Source organism: Apodemus sylvaticus, chromosome 1 (assembly GCF_947179515.1).
Source record: "Apodemus sylvaticus chromosome 1, mApoSyl1.1, whole genome shotgun sequence".
Taxonomy (NCBI): Eukaryota; Metazoa; Chordata; class Mammalia; order Rodentia; family Muridae; genus Apodemus; species Apodemus sylvaticus.
Window position 1 is genome coordinate 152,303,065 of NC_067472.1, and position 12,239 is coordinate 152,315,303.

A 12,239-nucleotide genomic window follows, 5' to 3' on the forward strand; every position below is an offset into this window, starting at 1 on the left:
TTGTCGAGTAGGTTGGTGTTCAGGTCATCTTGGAATTTGTGGTTCATCAGTGGAGCAGCTCACATTTCATCCTTAAGGCCTTGGATGGAGGTGAAGGCCCAGCAAGCACTTGATAACAAAGGGCGTGCTATGTCCCCAGCCGAGGTCAGAGTGGACACATAGCCCCTATGTGTATGGAGGAAGCCTACAGGTTGACAAGAGCAGGAGTGTTATGGGTGTCTGTAAAATCTGACAAGCCCAAAGGACTCAGTAAGCTCATCTTCATTCTTGCTTTGCATGGGTCCCACTAAAATGGCGGCATGTGCTCTTGCTGTCTTCACAGGGTGGCATTCCTTTCCAGCAAGGGCCCGTGGTGACACTCAGAAGAAATGAACACACCAACATTGGTTGACTGGTCATGGCACCGCACTGATCATCCGATGAACTGGCTAACTGTTGCTGCCTTGCTCAAGGGTACCTTAGAGAAAAGGTAAGGAACACATGAATTTGCTCCAGGAACTCAATGTGCTCAGGTCTTGGTAGAGCTGTGAGGAACGGTACGGTTTGTGCCCTGTGCTTTAGGGACACGAAGCAGGATTAGGGCCTCTGGTTCTCCCTTGTTTGGAGCTTAGGCCGATTGATTGATCCCTAGAAATGAATGGGCAATGGCCGGCAGTTCCTTGCTCTCCCAACACCCAAGCACTCCAGAGTACCCACAAGGTCTTTGTGAAAGGCACTGCAGAGTGCTTGGATCTATGATGATTCCCAGTCAAACATTCCTTGGAAAAGCTGAACAAAATGAGTGAAAACTCAGTACCGCAACTCTCATCGAAACTGAGGTCCGGCACCTGGGGTCCTCCAGGTCCTATGGGCATCAGAAACAGGCAGGCCAAGCACCCCTTTGCCCTTGCTTCCTCGGGCTTTAGCCAGACACACTAAAAATGGGTATGTGCTTGTCCTACTCCTCAGGAAACCATGGCCGAGGCCATGGCAGGCCCTTTTGTTCTTGTGGCTTGCTCCCGTAGCTTTTGATGACATTCTTGGCAGGGACTTAGAAGGTAGAGCCGCTTGCTCAAGGAGTGTTGTGCAGCCCTAAAGGACACTGGAATTTGAAGCAGAAGGAAAAGGTTTGGCACCAAAGTTTGGCTCTTCATATGGGTTTGAGGCTTTTCTGAAATGCTGACATGAATGATAACACACTTGTGTTGCCAGGCAGAGAGACAATGGAGTGCAGGCTGCAGGAGAAGTGTAGCCTGATTGAGTAGCATAGCTTGGGCACTTTTATAGACTGTGGAAGATTAAAGTGGACAAGAGGGGACTTTGTGGCCTGAAGTCTGCAAGATTCCCACGCAAATAGCTTAGAAATAGAGCAAGGTTGATCAATTAGAGATGATGCTAGACATGTCTCCTGTAAGGTTCCACCTGATTGACACAATTCCTTATGTCCCTAGATTCATGAGCCGTTGGTGGACTCAAGTCAAAGCATGAGATTTGCAGATCTGTGACTGAAATTGATGTGTGGAGGGAGATTGGGCAGGAACCTCCACATTTAATGAATGCATTTGTCTTAAATAGTGTGGTGGAGATATTCGTTAAATCGGGTGTTTGATATATCCCTTGATATCTTTCCACATTGTTCCAGGCCTCCTTCACAATGTCAAAGTTACAGATCCTTGAGATCTGCTCACAATGGTAGGCTTATGAGAAAATACCGGAACGATCTTCCTTCAAAACTACACACTCATGGATCATGGTACTATTATATTTTCTGAGATAGTGATTTTAATCTACCTTAAAGCCAATTGCTAGGTGTTCATAGGAGGAAATGCTCAATGGGTCTCAGGATATCCTTGAAACCTAGCTTGAGACCAATGTTCATTGGCACTTTCAAAGAAAAACTGGAATTTTTAAATGGAGGTGGCATAGTTGATTAATTTTATGGCCATGAGTCAATTTGCACCATGGATTAGAGGATCTAAGTCCCAATGTGGCATGCCTCTGTTGGTGCTACTGAGGGGTTTGTCGTGATAATTCTTTTCAGCAAGGAAAAATCATTGCATAGCAGATAAACTATGGTGGTCCCATGAAAGACGAACTATTCACAAGAGACAAAAGAGAAGACAAAAGATGGACCAAAGAGGCATGAAACCACCACTGAGAGCTTATCAAGGAAAGTGAGAGAGCCACACAGAAACACGCACAAAGAAACACAGACAAACACCCCCCCACAAACCCCCACATACGCACCTCTATACACACACACTCATAACATACACACACCAAGAGACAGATACAAAGATGGAGAGAGATCTAGAGAAAAATATTGAGAGAGAGATACAGAGAATCAGAGATATATGTTGTTCCAGGGCCAGTAAAGCCTGCTACTTATGAGCTTGAAAGCAGAATCAGTTTACTTGTTTGATTTCTGCCTCATTCCAGTAGCCAGTTGAAGAAGTCAGAGTAGGATAAGAGCCATGATGGAAGATACTTATGTGGACCAGATCGACATCCCTGAAAGGCCATATTTGTGCTGAATTTCCCTAGAGCCGACTCCACATTCTCACCTTTTATACTGAAGCAGAAGCGTGATTGCCCATGTTAGTGCAATTTTCTTGCTACATGCTGTATCATGTGCCCTTAATTTCTTGTTAATATAGTAGAGAACTGTTGTCGAGTAGGTTGGTGTTCAGGTCATCTTGGAATTTGCGGTTCAGCAGTGGAGCAGCTCACATTTCATCCTTAAGGCCTTGGATGGAGGTGAAGGCCCAGCAAGCACTTGATAACAAAGGGCATGCTATGTCCCCAGCCGAGGTCAGAGTGGACACATAGCCCCTATGTGTATGGAGGAAGCCTACAGGTTGACAAGAGCAGGAGTGTTATGGGTGTCTATAAAATCTGACAAGCCCAAAGGACTCAGTAAGCTCATCTTCATTCTTGCTTTGCATGGGTCCCACTAAAATGGCGGCATGTGCTCTTGCTGTCTTCACAGGGTGGCATTCCTTTCCAGCAAGGGCCCGTGGTGACACTCAGAAGAAATGAACACACCAACATTGGTTGACTGGTCATGGCACCGCACTGATCATCCGATGAACTGGCTAACTGTTGCTGCCTTGCTCAAGGGTACCTTAGAGAAAAGGTAAGGAACACATGAATTTGCTCCAGGAACTCAATGTGCTCAGGTCTTGGTAGAGCTGTGAGGAACGGTACGGTTTGTGCCCTGTGCTTTAGGGACACGAAGCAGGATTAGGGCCTCTGGTTCTCCCTTGTTTGGAGCTTAGGCCGATTGATTGATCCCTAGAAATGAATGGGCAATGGCCGGCAGTTCCTTGCTCTCCCAACACCCAAGCACTCCAGAGTACCCACAAGGTCTTTGTGAAAGGCACTGCAGAGTGCTTGGATCGATGATGATTCTCAGTCAAACATTCCTTGGAAAAGCTGAACAAAATGAGTGAAAACTCAGTACCGCAACTCTCATCGAAACTGAGGTCCGGCACCTGGGGTCCTCCAGGTCCTATGGGCATCAGAAACAGGCAGGCCAAGCACCCCTTTGCCCTTGCTTCCTCGGGCTTTAGCCAGACACACTAAAAATGGGTATGTGCTTGTCCTACTCCTCAGGAAACCATGGTCGAGGCCATGGCAGGCCCTTTTGTTCTTGTGGCTTCCTCCCGTAGCTTTTGATGACATTCTTGGCAGGGACTTAGAAGGCAGAGCCGCTTGCTCAAGGAGTGTTGTGCAGCCCTAAAGGACACTGGAATTTGAAGCAGAAGGAATAGGTTTGGCACCAAAGTTTGGCTCTTCATATGGGTTTGAGGCTTTTCTGAAATGCTGACATGAATGATAACACACTTGTGTTGCCAGGCAGAGAGACAATGAGTGCAGGCTGCAGGAGAAGTGTAGCCTGATTGAGTAGCATAGCTTGGGCACTTTTATAGACTGTGGAAGATTAAAGTGGACAAGAGGGGACTTTGTGGCCTGAAGTCTGCAAGATTCCCACGCAAATAGCTTAGAAATAGAGCAAGGTTGATCAATTAGAGATGATGCTAGACATGTCTCCTGTAAGGTTCCACCTGATTGACACAATTCCTTATGTCCCTAGATTCATGAGCCGTTGGTGGACTCAAGTCAAAGCATGAGATTTGCAGATCTGTGACTGAAATTGATGTGTGGAGGGAGATTGGGCAGGAACCTCCACATTTAATGAATGCATTTGTCTTAAATAGTGTGGTGGAGATATCCGTTAAATCGGGTGTTTGAGATATCCCTTGATATCTTTCCACATTGTTCCAGGCCTCCTTCACAATGTCAAAGTTACAGATCCTTGAGATCTGCTCACAATGGTAGGCTTATGAGAAAATACCGGAACGATCTTCCTTCATAACTACACACTCATGGATCATGGTACTATTATATTTTCTGAGATAGTGATTTTAATCTACCTTAAAGCCAATTGCTAGCTGTTCATAGGAGGAAATGCTCAATGGGTCTCAGGATATCCTTGAAACCTAGCTTGAGACCAATGTTCATTGGCACTTTCAAAGAAAAACTGGAATTTTTAAATGGAGGTGGCATAGTTGATTAATTTTATGGCCATGAGTCAATTTGCACCATGGATTAGAGGATCTAAGTCTCAATGTGGCATGCCTCTGTTGGTGCTACTGAGGGGTTTGTCGTGATAATTCTTTTCAGCAAGGAAAAATCATTGCATAGCAGATAAACTATGGTGGTCCCATGAAAGACGAACTATTCACAAGAGACAAAAGAGAAGACAAAAGATGGACCAAAGAGGCATGAAACCACCACTGAGAGCTTATCAAGGAAAGTGAGAGAGCCACACAGAAACACGCACAAAGAAACACAGACAAACACCCCCCCACAAACCCCCACATACGCACCTCTATACACACACACTCATATCATACACACACCAACAGACAGATACAAAGATGGAGAGAGATCTAGAGAAAAATATTGAGAGAGAGAGATACAGAGAATCAGAGATATATGTTGTTCCAGGGCCAGTAAAGCCTGCTACTTATGAGCTTGAAAGCAGAATCAGTTTACTTGTTTGATTTCTGCCTCATTCCAGTAGCCAGTTGAAGAAGTCAGAGTAGGATAAGAGCCATGATGGAAGATACTTATGTGGACCAGATCGACATCCCTGAAAGGACATATTTGTGCTGAATTTCCCTAGAGCCGACTCCACATTCTCACCTTTTATACTGAAGCAGAAGCGTGATTGCCCATGTTAGTGCAATTTTCTTGCTACATGCTGTATCATGTGCCCTTAATTTCTTGTTAATATAGTAGAGAACTGTTGTCGAGTAGGTTGGTGTTCAGGTCATCTTGGAATTTGCGGTTCAGCAGTGGAGCAGCTCACATTACATCCTTAAGGCCTTGGATGGAGGTGAAGGCCCAGCAAGCACTTGATAACAAAGGGCGTGCTATGTCCCCAGCCGAGGTCAGAGTGGACACATAGCCCCTATGTGTATGGAGGAAGCCTACAGGTTGACAAGAGCAGGAGTGTTATGGGTGTCTATAAAATCTGACAAGCCCAAAGGACTCAGTAAGCTCATCTTCATTCTTGCTTTGCATGGGTCCCACTAAAATGGCAGCATGTGCTCTTGCTGTCTTCACAGGGTGGCATTCCTTTCCAGCAAGGGCCCGTGGTGACACTCAGAAGAAATGAACACACCAACATTGGTTGACTGGTCATGGCACCGCACTGATCATCCGATGAACTGGCTAACTGTTGCTGCCTTGCTCAAGGGTACCTTAGAGAAAAGGTAAGGAACACATGAATTTGCTCCAGGAACTCAATGTGCTCAGGTCTTGGTAGAGCTGTGAGGAACGGTACAGTTTGTGCCCTGTGCTTTAGGGACACGAAGCAGGATTAGGGCCTCTGGTTCTCCCTTGTTTGGAGCTTAGGCCGATTGATTGATCCCTAGAAATGAATGGGCAATGGCCGGCAGTTCCTTGCTCTCCCAACACCCAAGCACTCCAGAGTACCCACAAGGTCTTTGTGAAAGGCACTGCAGAGTGCTTGGATCGATGATGATTCTCAGTCAAACATTCCTTGGAAAAGCTGAACAAAATGAGTGAAAACTCAGTACCGCAACTCTCATCGAAACTGAGGTCCGGCACCTGGGGTCCTCCAGGTCCTATGGGCATCAGAAACAGGCAGGCCAAGCACCCCTTTGCCCTTGCTTCCTCGGGCTTTAGCCAGACACACTAAAAATGGGTATGTGCTTGTCCTACTCCTCAGGAAACCATGGCCGAGGCCATGGCAGGCCCTTTTGTTCTTGTGGCTTCCTCCCGTAGCTTTTGATGACATTCTTGGCAGGGACTTAGAAGGCAGAGCCGCTTGCTCAAGGAGTGTTGTGCAGCCCTAAAGGACACTGGAATTTGAAGCAGAAGGAATAGGTTTGGCACCAAAGTTTGGCTCTTCATATGGGTTTGAGGCTTTTCTGAAATGCTGACATGAATGATAACACACTTGTGTTGCCAGGCAGAGAGACAATGAGTGCAGGCTGCAGGAGAAGTGTAGCCTGATTGAGTAGCATAGCTTGGGCACTTTTATAGACTGTGGAAGATTAAAGTGGACAAGAGGGGACTTTGTGGCCTGAAGTCTGCAAGATTCCCACGCAAATAGCTTAGAAATAGAGCAAGGTTGATCAATTAGAGATGATGCTAGACATGTCTCCTGTAAGGTTCCACCTGATTGACACAATTCCTTATGTCCCTAGATTCATGAGCCGTTGGTGGACTCAAGTCAAAGCATGAGATTTGCAGATCTGTGACTGAAATTGATGTGTGGAGGGAGATTGGGCAGGAACCTCCACATTTAATGAATGCATTTGTCTTAAATAGTGTGGTGGAGATATCCGTTAAATCGGGTGTTTGAGATATCCCTTGATATCTTTCCACATTGTTCCAGGCCTCCTTCACAATGTCAAAGTTACAGATCCTTGAGATCTGCTCACAATGGTAGGCTTATGAGAAAATACCGGAACGATCTTCCTTCATAACTACACACTCATGGATCATGGTACTATTATATTTTCTGAGATAGTGATTTTAATCTACCTTAAAGCCAATTGCTAGCTGTTCATAGGAGGAAATGCTCAATGGGTCTCAGGATATCCTTGAAACCTAGCTTGAGACCAATGTTCATTGGCACTTTCAAAGAAAAACTGGAATTTTTAAATGGAGGTGGCATAGTTGATTAATTTTATGGCCATGAGTCAATTTGCACCATGGATTAGAGGATCTAAGTCTCAATGTGGCATGCCTCTGTTGGTGCTACTGAGGGGTTTGTCGTGATAATTCTTTTCAGCAAGGAAAAATCATTGCATAGCAGATAAACTATGGTGGTCCCATGAAAGACGAACTATTCACAAGAGACAAAAGAGAAGACAAAAGATGGACCAAAGAGGCATGAAACCACCACTGAGAGCTTATCAAGGAAAGTGAGAGAGCCACACAGAAACACGCACAAAGAAACACAGACAAACACCCCCCCACAAACCCCCACATACGCACCTCTATACACACACACTCATATCATACACACACCAACAGACAGATACAAAGATGGAGAGAGATCTAGAGAAAAATATTGAGAGAGAGAGATACAGAGAATCAGAGATATATGTTGTTCCAGGGCCAGTAAAGCCTGCTACTTATGAGCTTGAAAGCAGAATCAGTTTACTTGTTTGATTTCTGCCTCATTCCAGTAGCCAGTTGAAGAAGTCAGAGTAGGATAAGAGCCATGATGGAAGATACTTATGTGGACCAGATCGACATCCCTGAAAGGACATATTTGTGCTGAATTTCCCTAGAGCCGACTCCACATTCTCACCTTTTATACTGAAGCAGAAGCGTGATTGCCCATGTTAGTGCAATTTTCTTGCTACATGCTGTATCATGTGCCCTTAATTTCTTGTTAATATAGTAGAGAACTGTTGTCGAGTAGGTTGGTGTTCAGGTCATCTTGGAATTTGCGGTTCAGCAGTGGAGCAGCTCACATTTCATCCTTAAGGCCTTGGATGGAGGTGAAGGCCCAGCAAGCACTTGATAACAAAGGGCGTGCTATGTCCCCAGCCGAGGTCAGAGTGGACACATAGCCCCTATGTGTATGGAGGAAGCCTACAGGTTGACAAGAGCAGGAGTGTTATGGGTGTCTATAAAATCTGACAAGCCCAAAGGACTCAGTAAGCTCATCTTCATTCTTGCTTTGCATGGGTCCCACTAAAATGGCAGCATGTGCTCTTGCTGTCTTCACAGGGTGGCATTCCTTTCCAGCAAGGGCCCGTGGTGACACTCAGAAGAAATGAACACACCAACATTGGTTGACTGGTCATGGCACCGCACTGATCATCCGATGAACTGGCTAACTGTTGCTGCCTTGCTCAAGGGTACCTTAGAGAAAAGGTAAGGAACACATGAATTTGCTCCAGGAACTCAATGTGCTCAGGTCTTGGTAGAGCTGTGAGGAACGGTACGGTTTGTGCCCTGTGCTTTAGGGACACGAAGCAGGATTAGGGCCTCTGGTTCTCCCTTGTTTGGAGCTTAGGCCGATTGATTGATCCCTAGAAATGAATGGGCAATGGCCGGCAGTTCCTTGCTCTCCCAACACCCAAGCACTCCAGAGTACCCACAAGGTCTTTGTGAAAGGCACTGCAGAGTGCTTGGATCGATGATGATTCTCAGTCAAACATTCCTTGGAAAAGCTGAACAAAATGAGTGAAAACTCAGTACCGCAACTCTCATCGAAACTGAGGTCCGGCACCTGGGGTCCTCCAGGTCCTATGGGCATCAGAAACAGGCAGGCCAAGCACCCCTTTGCCCTTGCTTCCTCGGGCTTTAGCCAGACACACTAAAAATGGGTATGTGCTTGTCCTACTCCTCAGGAAACCATGGCCGAGGCCATGGCAGGCCCTTTTGTTCTTGTGGCTTCCTCCCGTAGCTTTTGATGACATTCTTGGCAGGGACTTAGAAGGTAGAGCCGCTTGCTCAAGGAGTGTTGTGCAGCCCTAAAGGACACTGGAATTTGAAGCAGAAGGAATAGGTTTGGCACCAAAGTTTGGCTCTTCATATGGGTTTGAGGCTTTTCTGAAATGCTGACATGAATGATAACACACTTGTGTTGCCAGGCAGAGAGACAATGAGTGCAGGCTGCAGGAGGAGTGTAGCCTGATTGAGTAGCATAGCTTGGGCACTTTTATAGACTGTGGAAGATTAAAGTGGACAAGAGGGGACTTTGTGGCCTGAAGTCTGCAAGATTCCCACGCAAATAGCTTAGAAATAGAGCAAGGTTGATCAATTAGAGATGATGCTAGACATGTCTCCTGTAAGGTTCCACCTGATTGACACAATTCCTTATGTCCCTAGATTCATGAGCCGTTGGTGGACTCAAGTCAAAGCATGAGATTTGCAGATCTGTGACTGAAATTGATGTGTGGAGGGAGATTGGGCAGGAACCTCCACATTTAATGAATGCATTTGTCTTAAATATTGTGGTGGAGATATCCGTTAAATCGGGTGTTTGAGATATCCCTTGATATCTTTCCACATTGTTCCAGGCCTCCTTCACAATGTCAAAGTTACAGATCCTTGAGATCTGCTCACAATGGTAGGCTTATGAGAAAATACCGGAACGATCTTCCTTCAAAACTACACACTCATGGATCATGGTACTATTATATTTTCTGAGATAGTGATTTTAATCTACCTTAAAGCCAATTGCTAGGTGTTCATAGGAGGAAATGCTCAATGGGTCTCAGGATATCCTTGAAACCTAGCTTGAGACCAATGTTCATTGGCACTTTCAAAGAAAAACTGGAATTTTTAAATGGAGGTGGCATAGTTGATTAATTTTATGGCCATGAGTCAATTTGCACCATGGATTAGAGGATCTAAGTCCCAATGTGGCATGCCTCTGTTGGTGCTACTGAGGGGTTTGTCGTGATAATTCTTTTCAGCAAGGAAAAATCATTGCATAGCAGATAAACTATGGTGGTCCCATGAAAGACGAACTATTCACAAGAGACAAAAGAGAAGACAAAAGATGGACCAAAGAGGCATGAAACCACCACTGAGAGCTTATCAAGGAAAGTGAGAGAGCCACACAGAAACACGCACAAAGAAACACAGACAAACACCCCCCCACAAACCCCCACATACGCACCTCTATACACACACACTCATAACATACACACACCAAGAGACAGATACAAAGATGGAGAGAGATCTAGAGAAAAATATTGAGAGAGAGATACAGAGAATCAGAGATATATGTTGTTCCAGGGCCAGTAAAGCCTGCTACTTATGAGCTTGAAAGCAGAATCAGTTTACTTGTTTGATTTCTGCCTCATTCCAGTAGCCAGTTGAAGAAGTCAGAGTAGGATAAGAGCCATGATGGAAGATACTTATGTGGACCAGATCGACATCCCTGAAAGGACATATTTGTGCTGAATTTCCCTAGAGCCGACTCCACATTCTCACCTTTTATACTGAAGCAGAAGCGTGATTGCCCATGTTAGTGCAATTTTCTTGCTACATGCTGTATCATGTGCCCTTAATTTCTTGTTAATATAGTAGAGAACTGTTGTCGAGTAGGTTGGTGTTCAGGTCATCTTGGAATTTGCGGTTCAGCAGTGGAGCAGCTCACATTTCATCCTTAAGGCCTTGGATGGAGGTGAAGGCCCAGCAACCACTTGATAACAAAGGGCGTGCTATGTCCCCAGCCGAGGTCAGAGTGGACACATAGCCCCTATGTGTATGGAGGAAGCCTACAGGTTGACAAGAGCAGGAGTGTTATGGGTGTCTATAAAATCTGACAAGCCCAAAGGACTCAGTAAGCTCATCTTCATTCTTGCTTTGCATGGGTCCCACTAAAATGGCGGCATGTGCTATTGCTGTCTTCACAGGGTGGCATTCCTTTCCAGCAAGGGCCCGTGGTGACACTCAGTAGAAATGAACACACCAACATTGGTTGACTGGTCATGGCACCGCACTGATCATCCGATGAACTGGCTAACTGTTGCTGCCTTGCTCAAGGGTACCTTAGAGAAAAGGTAAGGAACACATGAATTTGCTCCAGGAACTCAATGTGCTCAGGTCTTGGTAGAGCTGTGAGGAACGGTACGGTTTGTGCCCTGTGCTTTAGGGACACGAAGCAGGATTAGGGCCTCTGGTTCTCCCTTGTTTGGAGCTTAGGCCAATTGATTGATCCCTAGAAATGAATGGGCAATGGCCGGCAGTTCCTTGCTCTCCCAACACCCAAGCACTCCAGAGTACCCACAAGGTCTTTGTGAAAGGCACTGCAGAGTGCTTGGATCGATGATGATTCTCAGTCAAACATTCCTTGGAAAAGCTGAACAAAATGAGTGAAAACTCAGTACCGCAACTCTCATCGAAACTGAGGTCCGGCACCTGGGGTCCTCCACGTCCTATGGGCATCAGAAACAGGCAGGCCAAGCACCCCTTTGCCCTTGCTTCCTCGGGCTTTAGCCAGACACACTAAAAATGGGTATGTGCTTGTCCTACTCCTCAGGAAACCATGGCCGAGGCCATGGCAGGCCCTTTTGTTCTTGTGGCTTCCTCCCGTAGCTTTTGATGACATTCTTGGCAGGGACTTAGAAGGTAGAGCTGCTTGCTCAAGGAGTGTTGTGCAGCCCTAAAGGACACTGGAATTTGAAGCAGAAGGAATAGGTTTGGCACCAAAGTTTGGCTCTTCATATGGGTTTGAGGCTTTTCTGAAATGCTGACATGAATGATAACACACTTGTGTTGCCAGGCAGAGAGACAATGGAGTGCAGGCTGCAGGAGAAGTGTAGCCTGATTGAGTAGCATAGCTTGGGCACTTTTATAAACTGTGGAAGATTAAAGTGGACAAGAGGGGACTTTGTGGCCTGAAGTCTGCAAGATTCCCACGCAAATAGCTTAGAAATAGAGCAAGGTTGATCAATTAGAGATGATGCTAGACATGTCTCCTGTAAGGTTCCACCTGATTGACACAATTCCTTATGTCCCTGGATTCATGAGCCGTTGGTGGACTCAAGTCAAAGCATGAGATTTGCAGACCTGTGACTGAAATTGATGTGTGGAGGGAGATTGGGCAGGAACCTCAACATTTAATGAATGCATTTGTCTTAAATAGTTTGGTGGAGATATCCATTAAATCGTGTGTTTGAGATATCCCTTGATATCTTCCCACATTGTTCCAGGCCTCCTTCACAATGTCAAAGCTACAGATCCTT

General features: G+C 45.7%; 5 non-coding genes across 5 annotated transcripts; all 5 read left to right on the forward strand.

Moving 5' to 3' along the window:
* The first annotated feature begins 728 nt into the window (after positions 1–728).
* On the forward strand, positions 729–822 carry LOC127676416 (small nucleolar RNA SNORD116). Its single transcript, XR_007975894.1, has one exon. It is a non-coding gene; the product is annotated as a small nucleolar RNA SNORD116 (small nucleolar RNA).
* A 2,552-nt stretch (positions 823–3,374) lies between these two features.
* On the forward strand, positions 3,375–3,468 carry LOC127676397 (small nucleolar RNA SNORD116). The gene has a single exon (XR_007975875.1). It is a non-coding gene; the product is annotated as a small nucleolar RNA SNORD116 (small nucleolar RNA).
* Positions 3,469–6,021: 2,553 nt separating this feature from the next.
* Positions 6,022–6,115, forward strand: LOC127676398 (small nucleolar RNA SNORD116). Its single transcript, XR_007975876.1, has one exon. It is a non-coding gene; the product is annotated as a small nucleolar RNA SNORD116 (small nucleolar RNA).
* A 2,553-nt stretch (positions 6,116–8,668) lies between these two features.
* LOC127676399 (small nucleolar RNA SNORD116) lies at positions 8,669–8,762 on the forward strand. Its single transcript, XR_007975877.1, has one exon. It is a non-coding gene; the product is annotated as a small nucleolar RNA SNORD116 (small nucleolar RNA).
* Positions 8,763–11,313: 2,551 nt separating this feature from the next.
* Positions 11,314–11,407, forward strand: LOC127676400 (small nucleolar RNA SNORD116). Its single transcript, XR_007975878.1, has one exon. It is a non-coding gene; the product is annotated as a small nucleolar RNA SNORD116 (small nucleolar RNA).
* The last annotated feature ends 832 nt before the right edge of the window (positions 11,408–12,239 follow it).